A 15,173-nucleotide genomic window follows, 5' to 3' on the forward strand; every position below is an offset into this window, starting at 1 on the left:
TTGTTTAAATTGCAAGTTCTTATAGTTTAAAATTAATCATAAAATATAAGCTTATAAATCATATAGTAAATAATATCCGATTGATACAAAATTTGACATTTGTATTAAGTGTGTAATGAACATGCAATTCAATGGTTATATTTTCAAAATATGTAGTAATATTTATTTTATTGAGTAAAGTTGTAGTCTTAGATTATAACCAATTTTGTAACTAAATTTTGTCTATTTTATATTAGTAGCAGTATTTTTTTGGTGTGGAAGCAGCTTTTGAAACTCATTGTTACATCGATGCAACCACCATTAACACTTTCCCTAAAATTATCAAATGCGAATTCTTAAACTGAATTAACTATTCATGCTTTCTAATCAAAAACTATAATACAGTTTCACTATAATTTGCCAAATACTCAAAACACTTTAAATAATTTCTTACTTAAAACTCTATTTCTCAAAAGCTTTATAATAAAAACTCTACTCTCTTTTTTCTTTTTTAATTTTTTAATTTTTTTTACATAGAAATGTCAAATGGGCCGGTAGAAGACAAATGGATTGCCTATAAAACAAAAAATAAAAACTATAGCATGCTTACACTCCAAACATTTTCTTTCTTATATTCATTTAAATGTTCAACCTATTTTCCAAATTTCGAGTTACCAACAATCATACATAGATGATAGACTATAAAATATTACAGCCCAACACTTCAAAAATAGAAAGAATTTCGTTTGCCAAAATAAGAGAGTGCGAAATTAATTACCATTTGAACAAAATAAGAAAAACACCATAAGGAGAGAGAAAACTGAAAAGCACTTCATCTTGAAAAATCATCTCAAATATAAATGCTTGTGGAGTGTGGGAGGGAGGGGCAAAGGTCGGGTTCAAGTTTTCAAAAGGTTACATACATATACACTTAGATTAGGTTAAAGTAAAATTTCTATCTTGTATTAAAAAAAAAAAAATCTCATTATTTGTAAGACAATGCTAATTAATTTCATATATGTGGTATTTACCAATTATGGCATATTGTTTTTAAATTTCTCAACTAATTTATTGTCAAATTTGGAATATTATGGCCAAATTAGGAAAATTAAATCTAATTTGATTTGGAAAATCTAATATAATCTTAATACAACTATTTTTCTAATAAATAAGATATAATTTTAACCTATGATTAGGCTAAGACACCATATCATGTATCATACACTATGAAATATAAGTCGTGTTTAGAAGTTGTGGTTGTGGCAAGTGATTATCATGATAAATTGCCAAATGTTTGCACCAAATTACAAAGAATTTGGTAATTTGTAATTTTTCTCAAAAAAAAAAAAAATACAAATAATTTTTCTCTTCTTCATTATCAATTCTATGGATAGAAGCAAAAGCTTAATTATTGATATATTAAAAAAAAAAAAAATCTACACTTATTTTATTCTACAACTTGGGTACATTGCTTTTAAAAATAATTCTTACGATTAATTTTTCATTAACATTCTTTGAAAAAAGTTTTTATTGTTCATATCAACTTTTGTCTTTTTTCTATAATTTTTTTTTTTTAAATTTTTGGATACAAGATAGAAATTCTAATTTAACATAATCTAAGTGTATATGTATGTGAAACTTCCTTTTAAAGATTTAAACCTCGGCTTTTGCCTCCTACACCCCACAAGTACTTATATTTGTAGAGTGATCATCGCGTAAAGGGTGTACGGTGGTAGATTTTAATAAAGTGCTTATTGGGAACTTTTTTATTGAGATCAACAGAAGATTGTTCCGATTAAAAAAATCATAAAATGCTAAGCTTTTGAAGTCCATTTTTTAATTGGATTGTATTAGCTAAGTTCCATGTTAAACTAAAAAGACATTTGCTCTTTAAGTATGAATTAATTTTGACCACCGCGTACTCTTGGTGCGATTGTCACTCCACCAAGGACGGAGCCAGAACTTAAAGTTAGGAGGGCGACTTTGCTGTTGGTTGTGTGTAGTGACTTCAGCTTTCGACTTTGTTGCTACTTAGTTACTTAGCTGCTAGTTGTTTAAAATTTTTTCAAGGGTTAGATTGTTTGTTTTAAGTAAAATTGGTTGACTAGGCTTAATTTTTTTTTTTTTTTTTTTTTATAGTTTTTTTTTTGGGCTTTTATATTTCTTTTTTAGATTTTATACTTATAAATATTTTTAATGGTCTTTAAAATGTGGAAAATGTTTGAACTACAAACTTTTTTACAAATTGCTGATAATGTAAATGGTGAGCCCAAATGCGAACCAATAAAAATTTGCTATCTTAACCGTTTGTAAAAATATTATAAAAAAATTTGTGACTATAACAATTCTCTTAAAAGAATCAATGATATTTTTAAGGGTGCAAAAGTGTAATTTTATAAAACAAAATTGTTAAAATTAGTACTCATATATATAATAATATTTTTAAAAAAATTGGGGGGGGGGGGGCATTGCCCCCCAAGTCCAACCATGGCTCCATTCATGCAATCCACAAGTATAAGTGCTTGTAGAGTGTGGGAAGAAGGGTCTGGGTTCAAGCTTCCAAGAGGGAGCTTTACAAATATATACACTTAGATTAGGTTAAAGTAGAATTTTTATCATGTATAAAAAAAAAAAGGCAAGGATTAATTTTGACTTCTTTTTTTTGGAAATTTTTTTTGGGATATCTAAATAACAAAAATACCCCTTTTAGTGTGAGTCACGTCATCAATAATTACCAAACAAATCAGCACACATACGAAATGTATTTATTTTATTCATGTTTATTTTCCCTGATATTCATTTCAAAGTAATCAAAAGTTTAAAAGAGGTAGGATTTCCATCTCTATATAGTTTCACTTGACATAGCAAATTAAAATTTGCAACAGCAATCGAATAAGGAAAAGCAGCAACCATCGACAGGTTTTCCAGCCACTTTAGTGCAACGTTGGGAACAATACTTATTTGAACAGGGAGGAAGGACAATAATATGATTTGGATCTGAGCATGTTGGAGGATCCGTTTTCAAAACCAAGTAAAAAGGAAACCATTAGATACGTACATAAATGTTTTAAAATTCCAAATCAAAATGTAACAAATTAAAATGTGTGTGTTGTGTACAATTGTTGTTTGACATTTGGCATTGGTAATTTATATATAGTTTGTAAAGATTTTTGCATTTTCTAGTTTCTCAATTTTTTTAGAATGATATAAATTACCAATGCCAAATGTCAAACAACAATTGTACACATCACACACATTTGGTGTGTATTAGATTTATTGGTTTTGTTAATGAGAAATGATATGTCTACAACATTTTTACAACATTTCTACAACAAATCCTAAGTGGCAAGTTGTTACTGGTTATTATTGTTGGGACAAAAAAGTAATCTTAGTATTAGTTTCAAATTTGAACCAATAATAACTAACCACCTGTAATTTGTTGTAAAAATATTGTAAAATTGTTGTAGACGTAGCATCCCTCTTTGTTAATAGGTGTTCTTAGGGTATTTGTAAATAAACCATTTAAGGAAAGTTTTTATACCACTTTCATAGAAAATATAAAAAAGTTATAAAAATATGGTAAACTACGTATTTGGTTCCTATCTTATACACCATATTTCAATTTTTAGTCACAAACTTTTCTATTGTGTCAATTATTTGGTTCCTAACATTTTAGTATCATGTCAATTTTATCCCTCATGTTATTTTTTGGATGAAAATTAATAATGCATCTACTGACCAAAATAAAAAAATTAGCTTTCATTGATGTGAAAATACAGGTCATTTGATGTGTCATCAATTTTCATTCAAAAGATAATGACAGAGACTAAATTGACATGATACTAAAAGGTTATGAACCAAATTGACACAATTAAAATGTTAGAGACCGAATTGAAATATTGTATATAAAATAGGAATCAAATACGTAATTTACCCTAAAAAAAATCAGTTGTCTTTTTATTTTCCAAATAAAATTTTAAAATATATTTCATCTACTAATGGCCTTAGGGCATACATTAATTTTTTTCCTAAATCTATTGCTTATAGCCTTATATATTTACATTTAATTATATAATTAATTATCTTGATTAATAATTCCTAAATAAATGGAGTTAATTATATAATAAATAAGCTTCATTTAATACTCCATTCCTTTATCTTTCACTCTGTCACACACAATTTAGTATGAGTCCAAATTTTGTAAGGATGGGGTGTAAAACTCATGTTTTAATTTACACTATCTAATAAGTGATTGCTATATTAGCATTTTACTTAAAATTCATTACATTCTACCACATCTAATAACATCTCAATAAATTCCCAATTTGGTTGGATTTTTTTTTTTTTTTTGAAAAGTTGGTTGGATTTATATATGAGAATTAGAATTGATTAGTTGTGGTTGTGCTTATTCTCAAATATATAATAAGATGATGTGGTATGTTGAAATTAGAAGGGTAAAACATGGGTTTTACACCATATCTTTATAAAATTTAATCTTATTTTTTATTATTATTAATTTTTTTTGGGGTGTGGAAGCAGCTATCAAAACTCTTTGTTACATAAGTGAAAATTGTTTGATAAAATAGCTGAGTGATTTGTCCCTTTTAGCAATTTTGTCTAATGAATAAAATTATTTGAAAATTTTTAATATGCAACAAGACAATTTTCTACCTGTCAAGAGTTGTTTTTTTGTTTAAAAAATTATAGAAACAAACACATACATACACACAAAAGGGAAACGAAACAATTTTCTAGTTTCTCAATTTGTTTAAAATAATATAATTTACCAATGCCATATGGCAGACAACAATTTATATCTGCTATATATATAGATATCTGACACGTATTAGGTTTATTGCTTACAACCTAATATGATTGCAAATTTTTTAGGAGAATATTCGTTTACATAAATTATATAACATATGACTATATGAGCTTCATTATCCCATAAAAAAAGAGCTTCATCCTTTCTCAAAAAAAGAAAAAGAAAAGAAAAGAAAAAAAGAGCTTCATTAAATAATTAGGTTTATATAAATGGGAGTTATTTATAGAATAAATGTTAATTGAGCCTTATTTAATCCCTCTTTCTCCCTCTCATACACAAAATTGTCTTTATTATTTTGGCGTTGAGAAACTAGGAATAGGATGCTAGAGTTTGCAAAAACTTATGTGTCAACATAAATGGAATCTTAGAAAAAATATAGATCAATAAATCTATATAGCGTTTCTTTCATTAAAAAAAAAAAAGAAAAAAGAAAATATATATATATACATTTCTCTATATAGTGTTTCTAACTATTCATAGATATTGACTAAGAGAAGGATCTAATATATGGATAAATCCCCTTTAAGTGGATGAGAATATTATATAGGAAAACTATGTTAAGTTTTACGATTTTTTTGTTTCTTTTGCTAAATGAAGAATACGATGGATGGACGAGTTGAATTTTACAATCTACTTGTACTTTGCGATTTATCCATTTCAACTTTCAAGGAGGCACAATACACTTTTGAGAAGTCATCATTACAGTAAAATAGGGCATGCAGCTATTTTGGCACCTCCCAATTGTCTTATTTTTCAATGTTTGTCCTTGGAGTTTCATAATAAAAGTATCAATAAATAGAATATATAATTTTTATAAGGTGATCTAATTATTTGATCCATTCATTAATTCGGACATTGATGTGTCATAGAGTGGAGAGAAAACACAATTTTTGTGTTCGGTAAGAAGAGAAAAATAGAGGAGAAAACTGACAGTCCCAGCTCTTTTCCATCCAGGCCAATAAAAAATTAAACTAATATTTTTTGTTCACACTTTTAAAAGTTATTTTTGCCCTCTGTTTTCCGCTCACTGACTCACAAGTCATAATAAGCAAGCAACGCATTATTCTTTATTTTTTCCTCTCTTTTTGCTAACCGCTACTCGGGATTTTTTTTTTCCTTATAAACGTTTAGTACTAGACCCACCCAAATTTAGCCACCAACATTGCTACGTGGGTTTTTAATAGTAATAATTTGAATAAGTAAAAAAATATGTTAATGAGTAAATATAATATAAAAAAATTATAATATTTTATGAAAGAGTATAAGAGTAAATTTGTATATAATTTTCCATCCTCTAAGTTTTCTTCTCAACCAAACAAAAAAATTTTCATTTCTCTACTTTTTCACCCTCTCAACTTAACATAAATGAGGAAAACTAAAATATTTTCTATCATTTCACTTTCCACCCTTTCCCATTTTCTATCATTCTAATTGAAAACCCTCCAACCAAACGGACTCTTAGTGGGACTATGTTCAAGTTATGATTGAACCCACTTATTAAAACGTCTATTGATCCCCATTTTATGGTTAAATCGCTTTAATATCAAATTTTTTTAATGAGTAAGTGCAATTATGATCCTGTCTTAGGTAAATTACTTTTTTTTTTCAAGAAAAATCAGAGTGGTACATCAAAGACAAAAAAGAAAACAACATGAAGAAAAAATAGTATAATTTAATGAGTAATTATTTAGTACTCCATAAGAAACACTCCCTTGATTCCTCATGTCACATAATAATAAATCTCATTAACAAAACTTATGGTAGGATAGATTGATGTGAGATAGGGAATATTACTTTTAGGGGTGACAAAATTAGATACGACCTGCAAATCTAACACGACACTATACGAAATTAGCAGGTTATAGGTTGAGGCTTAATAGGTTTAGGTCATATTCGAGTTGACACAGCTGACCAGTTTAATAAACAAGTTGGGTTAATGTTGAACACATAGAATACTCGTTTGACCCGTTTAATTAAATGACATTTTACCAATACCCTTTAAACTTTAGGTATATAAACTTATTAATTGTTGTGGTTTATTTTCTTTGATATATTGTGATTAATTATTTGTAATATTGAGATATGCTTTAGTTTTGAATGATTATTTGTGATGCAATTACTCGTTAGTTCTGAATTTTATATTAAAAATATTTATTTGTTTGTTTTGTCATAATTTTTTTTTTTTCATTTTGATAAAATTTAAAAAATAGGTCGACACGACTGACCCATTTAATAAATGGGCCGTGTCAGGATTGATGAATCTTAACCCGTTTAATAAACATGTCGGGTTAGTGTTGACCTATATAATCGAATACTCATGAGTTGACACGACATGAACCTGACATGCGAACACGAATTGCCACTCCTAATTACTTTTTTTATTTTTTTATTTATGGGTTTTACGCTTTCCAACAATAAATTATAACAGATAACTTTAACACATAAAACATAAACTTAAAACATTTCCCTAGGTTAGGGATTTCCTTCTTTATTTAGTTCTATATCCTCTATATTTCACAACAACAAGTTCTGGGGTTGAGGCAGATGCTTGCGTCAGCGTATAGATCTTGACAAACTTTATAACATTTCTTCACTGTGCAGGAATCAATGGGGAGTAGCACAAAAGGATATTTGCAGGGAATACCTACCTTTCCTAACGGAGGACCTGTTTTCAAAACCATGTAACCATTAGATATGTACACCTTCATTCCAAATGAAAAATATAATAAATAAAGATTTATGTAGTCTTTGTACTAGACCATTAATAAATTTAACAAGAGAAAGGCTATTTACCAAATAAAAAAAAATGATAAAAATTTTCACAACAGTTATACCACTAAAGCGTACTAATTTGTGTGTGTATATATATATATATATATGTATGTATATAAGCTTACTAATTAAATTCTACTTTCAACAACAATGGCACATGTTTACCCTCCAAACATTTTCCTTTTTATTTGTTTAAATATTAATATATTTGTTTTCTAAAATTTAATTTAATTAATCATATATGAATTATAAAAATATTATAGCCCCACATTTCAAAAATAGAAATAACTTCGCTTACCATGATAAGAGAAAACAAGGAATGGATTACCACTTGAAAATACTAAGAAAAACACCATAAGCAGAGGGAAAGCAGAAAAGCACTCCATCTTGTGATCTTGAATTCTTGATGAAGAAAAAAGTACCTCGGTGTTATGCAAGCTTCCAACCTCAGTAATGTAGTTATATATATTTAAAAAAAATTGTCAACTCTAATTTATTGCATATAATTAGTACACATCAATATTGTCATGTTGTTCTTAAATCTCCCAACCACCTAATTAATAAAGGATTCAGTGGTAGATTCAAATTTAAACCAATAAAACTAACCATCTATAATTTATTGTAAAATTGTAATAAACTAAATTAGGAAAATTTTAACATTACTTTCATGAGAAATATAAAAGTTGTTAGAAAATTGATGACGCATTTAATGGTTAAAATAAAAAATTAGCTTTTGTTGATGTGACAATACACTATAATGTTATCTTGGCTGTTTGACATGTCATCAATTTTCATCCAGATATAACAACAGAGACTAAATTGACATGACACTTAAGGGTTAGAGATCAAATTGACACAATTGAAAGATTAAAGACCAAATTGAAATATGTTGTAAAGAATAGAGACTAAATATGTACTTTACCCTTTTAAAAAAGGTTTCTTTCAAATTAAAACTTATAGTTTAAAAAAATTCAAATTGAGTACTGGAATTTATGATAGTAACAAATTAAACCTTAAATTTTGAAAATTTAAAACTATAAGATTTACTTTAAAATCAATAAACAACTCTTACTTGTGTCTTTGGTTTCAGAGAAAACTCGGGCAACGTGGGAGATGGTCTTCTATTCAAGGATGTAGCTTTGTCCAGTCTCGCTCCATGTAATTAACTCTCTACCCCCATCATTTTTGAGTTGTGCCTTTAAAAAATAAAGAAATAAATAAAATAGGTACTATTATTTCATATACTTGATATGCTACATCTTTTTCTAACATAAATTTGGGTCTTATGTAAGAAACCCACATAATAAAACACCTTTATGTAAAAAGAAAAAAAATAGTACATGGAGTGCATTGAATAATTTTAATACCAAGAAGTAGTATTTAGTTTGATTAGGATGTCCACCGTTTAGTGGGGCTTTGTCTTTGTTTTATTTTTTTGTTTTATTTTTTGTTTTAATTTTTTTTTTTTTTTTTATAATGAAAAACTAAATGTAAAGATAGTTTTCCGTGTTTTTTAATGTTTGGTAATACTAGGAAAATTGGTCAAAGAAAAACTATTTTTAGTCAATGGAAAACTTTATTAAAAATATAGCTTATTTTTTTAGAGGTCACTTTCCATTTTTTTTTTTTTTTGGGTTGAAAAACAACTCTTATCTCATGTTGCCAGAAACACATGAATAAATAATCTCTTCTTTCTACATAAAACATAAACAGATCTCATGCTCATCTCTTGCTCTTGTTCTGTCATTCTCTCTCATCTCTTCTCTTCCCTTTGCTTTATCTTTCTTATTTTGCACTCATTACTGTGTGTGTGTGTGTGTGTGTGGCATGCCCACTACACTACTGAAATAAATATTTTATGCTAGATGTTTATCCTTCGTTATTAATAAAACTAGCATGTAACCATAGTTTTAAAAACCGAACCGGACCGGCCGGTCCGACCGGTTCAACCGGGAACCGGTCTTAAAACCGGTCCGGTTATGATAAAAAACCGGAAATGATTAAAAAACCGTTAAATAGTAAAAACCGGAGGTCCAACCGGAAAAACCGGAAAAACCGGAGGTTGAACCGGTTTATAACCGGTTGGAGATTTTTTAATTTTTTTTGTATTTTTCGGCAAAACTATGCCGTTTTGGTCCTCAGTCCTCTAAAATCCTAATTCCTAAACTATGCCGTTTTGTAAAAACTAACCCTAAATCCCTAACTCCCTAAGCCGAAACCCTCAGACACTCTCAATCTCAACTCTCAACTCTCATCTCAGTGATCTCACTCACCTCACCTCAAGCTCTCAGACTCAAACTGTCAAACATCTCTGCCTTTCTTCGTTCTTAGTCTTCTTTCTTCGTTCTGCTCCGGCGATCAGGCTGTGCGGTGGTGGAGGTTCGGCGTGATGAAGGAAGCAGAGCTTCTTTTGGAATAGCGTGAGCTTTGGCTGTTTGCTCATCTCGCTCATCTCGCTCAGCCGAAAGTCAAGCTCTTCACTGCCTCAAGCTCGCTCTTCGCTGCTCAAGGCTCCCTCTGTTTGTTTGCTCACCTCAAGGCTCCCTCTGCCTCACGCAGTCATATGACGCAAAATTGGGTTCAAGTTACACCTGGTGTAACTCTAAGCAATGTTACACAATCCAATAACTTAATATTAAACTCATATTTTGAACATTTAATTGTTGAAGTACATGTTCTATATGTTCTTAATATACATGCCAATTTTCAAGACGATAAAATGTAATTTGTCATTTGATCCATAAACTCAAATTTTATGCATTATTTACATGGCTATTGATCTTTGATTACCTTGAAATTTTGCAAGTAGAGAGAATATATAAAGATAATGTAATTTAACGGTGGATTTGTCAAAATTTGCATCCAAATAAAAAATATTAAGTAGTGTAATATTGCTTAAAATTACATAAAGTATAACTTGAACCCAACCTATATATATATATATATATATTTTTTTTTTTTCTGTTTTGAAAGATCTAAATTAATATTTTCTTTTGAACCATATGAAGATGTTATCTAAATATTCAAGCCAGCAGTTTACATTAGATTTTGTACTAGCAAAAGAAAAATCTTATGATTTAGCCTTGGAGAGCGTAATTATGGTGTCTAATAGAACTTTTGATATGTAAAACAATTTTTTAATATGAGAAATTTGAGACAAACCCAACAAAATTTTAATCCTAACTGAATTCATGCTTGTTTTTCAATTTAAATTGATTACATTAGTTGGTTTACATAATAAACATGTTTTGAATTAAATAAGAAATGTTATTACTTTTTGTGCTTGCCAAACATCATAAAATGTTTTCCCACTCATTTTCAATATCGCTATCAAACACAAGAAAATATGATAGTTTTCCAGAAAACATTTTTTTAGAAAATGACTCATTTTCTAGAAAATATTAATGTCAAAACAAACATAGCCTTGTCACACTAAAGACCCAAAAAAAAAAAAAAGTGAGTGATTATTTAGTACTCAACAATGCTCATTCCTTTTACATAATAATGGGTCTCATTAATCAAATTTATTGAGAGATCCATTATTACTTATGTGAGAGGAACAAACATTGTTCAATGAGATTAGTTTTCCATTTTTTAGTGTGGCTACACTATCTAAAATATCATCTGACAATTCTGCCCGAAAACAAAATATATTTCTTTTATGTACTTGAACTTATTTAATTCCTTGGTGCACATTTCAAAGATGAGTTCGAATTTGATAAGTATGAGGTGTAAAACCAATGTTTTAAACTATCCAATAATAGAATGCCACATCAGCATTTTACTTAAAATTTAATACATCCTACCACATCAAATACCATCTCAATAAATTCCCAAATTGGTTGGATTTATATATATGAGTATTGTGGGTTTCAGTTAGCTCAACTAGTAATGTCTTTAATGGTTGAATAAAAGATTTGAAATTTAATTCCAGCCTACACCAAAAACTGATTGGTGATGATAAAAAGTCATTATTAGGAGCGGACGTCATAGATTAAAACTCTCTTTTAAAAAAAAGGGAATTATAATTGATTGGGTATGATTGTACTTATTTTTAAATATATGATAAGATGATGTGGCATGTTGAGATTCAATGAGTAAAATATGAGTTTTACACCATATCTTTATAGAATTTAATCTCTTCAAAGTCAATTCAAAGTCAATAAACGATGTAAGAATAGGATTTTTTCTCTATTTAGTTACAACAACTTTTTTTGAAAATTTTATTTTAGTGGGGATTACTCCACCAATAATTATCAACGGACAACTTGAACACACGAACATAATATACTTCTAGTGGTTCTAGTAAGTTCAATTAATAAATTCTCTTATACCAATTGGTGTTTAGTCTGATGATAAAGAACAATTATCAAGAGTGGACGTTATAGGTTGAAATTTTTTAAAATAAAAATATACTATACTTCTTTTATTCATTTGAAATTATCCTTTTATTATTATTATTATTTTGATAATTCAATATTTACCACAAGGGAGAGAGATTTTTTTTTAATCTTTGAAATAGAAACTTTCAGTAAAATTGAATATGAGGAGAATCAAAATGCAGAGCTTCCACAGCAGGGGAGGGAGATTTGAACTTGTCACATTCCTTGTTATTCTGTGCAACAACATATATTTTTACGGACACAATTACCACTATCACCTCCACAACGTGCGTAACATTTATCCATGTCACAGTTCTCAACATCATAGCAACCTTCACCTGGTGTCTCATCTGCTTTCAAAACCAAATCAAAAAGAGGAAACCCATTAGATATGTAATAGAACACGTAAAAATTGTAGCAAATGAAGATTTTTGTAGGCTTTGTACTAGACCATTTGTTAATTTAACAATAAGTAGCATATATTTGGAGAAAAACTAATACAGTAAATGCATTATAGATCTTACTTGACTTGAGAGAATAATTTAAAACTCTGAAGCCAATCCCATATTTTATTTGGCTTGACCCAAAAAAGTGTTAAACAAAGACTCTAGGGACTGTTTGGTTTTGCTTTTATAAGAGTTTTAAGCTCTGTATGTTTCAATGTAAAATACTTTACACTGATAATATTTTCAGTGACAACATTTGCTTTTATGGTGTTTGGCAGTGTTCCTAAAAATGTTCCGTAAAACATTTTCAAATGTTTGGTTTAGTGCAAAAGCTTTAAAGGGTGGTTTAGGTTAAAGCTTTTTAGGCTTTTAGAAGGGGTATATAAAGCTAAAAACAAATTCAACATTAAAACTAAAATTTAGAGTTCCATATATATATATATATATGTAGGGACTCAATTTGGATTGGACCCAAAAAAAAGGGATGGGTTTCTAGCCCAACAAGCTCAAACAATAAATTTTTAGAGAGTGGGATGAAGAATTAGGCTCTAACAGGCAGGCAACTCTAAAAACAGAAATTCCCACCATTGGAGATCGAGATATCCGGGCTGCTTCTTAAGGTCGCTCCTCGGCACTCATTCGAAGAGCTTCCTTCTTCTCCTCCTCCCATTTCCTTTTCCGTTTTGTTCTTCTTATATAGTCTCCTTCCTTTCTTCTCTTTCTTCCATCTGTTGATCATCCATGCATTTTCCTTCTGACTATCTGTCTCATCCGCTGTACTATTAGTACTCAAGTGATTTACAGTGACCAAGGTTATCCAGTCTAGGAGTCACATCTTCATTAATGTGGCTAGGGGATTAGGTGAGCCATATATTGTGGAGGTGACAACCTGTCCTGGGCTTGTCCCCCTCCACCTCTTGGGGTTAATCACGGTATGTCGAGGACAGGAGTATCATCGGCGGGAATTCTAAGAGCTTAGGCCTTCATATGTCACCTTCGTATAATACTTCTTCCTCGGCATAAGCCTTGGGCTAGATGTAAAGTGGGCCGAGGTTACCAGGCCCACAGGCCCTACAATATATATATATATATATATATAAAAGAGTTAACTCTTGTCAAGAGCCTTGTAACCCATTTCATATGAACAGAGATATTTAAAGTTTAAATCTATTTATCCCTCAACAATTGATGCATGTAAAAATTTTAATTTTAAAGAAAAGGTAGAAGGAACTCAACTTACATAAGATAATAGCAGAATTAGCACTAGAATAAACCAAGAAAAACACCATGAGTAGAGTGAAAGAAGAAAAGCACTTCATCTTGAAAAAGAAAAATACACCTCCAGTGTGTTTCTTTCTTTTCTTTTCTTTTTCTTTTTTTTTTTTTTTTCTTGTTTTTTTTTTTTTGAGAAAAATGCTGGATGCTTTCAACCTCAAGAATCTCGTTTTTATAAGGCAATCCTAATTTATGCCATACAAGTAATATTGAATATTAATTTTGCCAGATTAGGCAAATGAATAAATGAGATTTAATTAATATTTATCATGTCGATATGTATGCCATTATATTCGGATCTAGACCTAATTTTAAAATTTGAATGAATCAAATGCATTTCTTTAGTATGGTATGTACGGTTATATTTTAATTCTTCTTTATGACCATTAAATTTTAATAATTTGTCATTTGCTTATTAATTTTTCTAGAATAATGCTACAATTACAAATTATTTTACAAACAGTTGATGTGACCAATTTTTTATTGATTTTTATCTAGGAATAATGCTAGAGATACAAACTATTTTACAAATTGCTGATGTAGTGAGTGATTATTGCCTACTATTAACATCATTTTTTTCTTTATCAAAAACCACACACCACATTAGCTGTTTGTAAAAAGAAAAATACAGCTCAATGTTTTTTTTTTCTTTTTTTCTTTTATAGTCAAATCTAATCTATGTTGAAATATGTAAAGTTGACTATTTCGTTATGGACAAAGTTGAGCTACAAAATTGGTTGTAGCCTAAAGCAACAACCTTACTCAATAAAATAAACATTACTACAGATTTTGAAAATCTAACTGTTGAATTGTATGTTCTTTACGCTCTTAATATACATGTCAAATTTTGTATCAATCAGATGCTATTTTCAATATGATTTAGAAGCTTATATTTTATGCATGATTTTAAATTACAAAAACTTGCAATTTAAAAAATTTATTGACAACATAGCTATTGATCTTTATTCTTCTAGAAATTTGGCAAGTATGGAGAATATAAGAGGGAGATGTAATCCAATGGTAGATTTGTTAAAATTTATCTCTAATAACAAAATATTAAATAAGATTATAGTCTTAAACTATAATAAATTTTGTATCTAAACTTTGTCATTTTGTTATTTATAAGCCAATGCTAATTTAATAGTACATATAAAATTAGGCAAGAGTAACAAAAGAATTCATAAAGCCTAGTCCAAAACTGGGTCCAAGGTTGTAAGTGGGCAAGTAAAAGACAATCATTGTTCAACGTCGTCAACTAATACATGGGCCTTTTCAGCGAAACTAATGCAAGCCCACTTAACAAGCAAGGAAATTTTAGAATGCCCTATGCTATCCTGTCAATACTCTATGTTCACATGGAACTCTTCTCAAAAAAAAAAAAAAAAAAAAAAAAAAAAAGGAAGAAGAAGAAGAAGAAAAGAAGAGATTACTGTCAATTTGGTCTTTAATTTTTCAATACGGTATCAATTTAGTCCTTACTATTATTTTTTGGAT

At 29.1% G+C, this 15,173-nt stretch overlaps 1 long non-coding RNA gene across 1 annotated transcript; it reads right to left on the reverse strand.

Annotated features, from left to right (window-relative positions):
• Positions 1-11,960: 11,960 nt before the first annotated feature.
• On the reverse strand, positions 11,961-13,782 carry LOC136067172 (uncharacterized). Its single transcript, XR_010628692.1, has 3 exons — positions 13,645-13,782; positions 12,990-13,166; positions 11,961-12,308 (listed from the first exon to the last, which is right to left on the reverse strand). It is a non-coding gene; the product is annotated as an uncharacterized LOC136067172 (long non-coding RNA).
• Between the last annotated feature and the right edge of the window lie 1,391 nt (positions 13,783-15,173).

The sequence above is a fragment of the Quercus suber genome, unplaced genomic scaffold, assembly GCF_002906115.3.
Source record: "Quercus suber isolate HL8 unplaced genomic scaffold, Cork oak 2.0 scaffold_61, whole genome shotgun sequence".
Lineage (NCBI taxonomy): Eukaryota > Viridiplantae > Streptophyta > Magnoliopsida > Fagales > Fagaceae > Quercus > Quercus suber.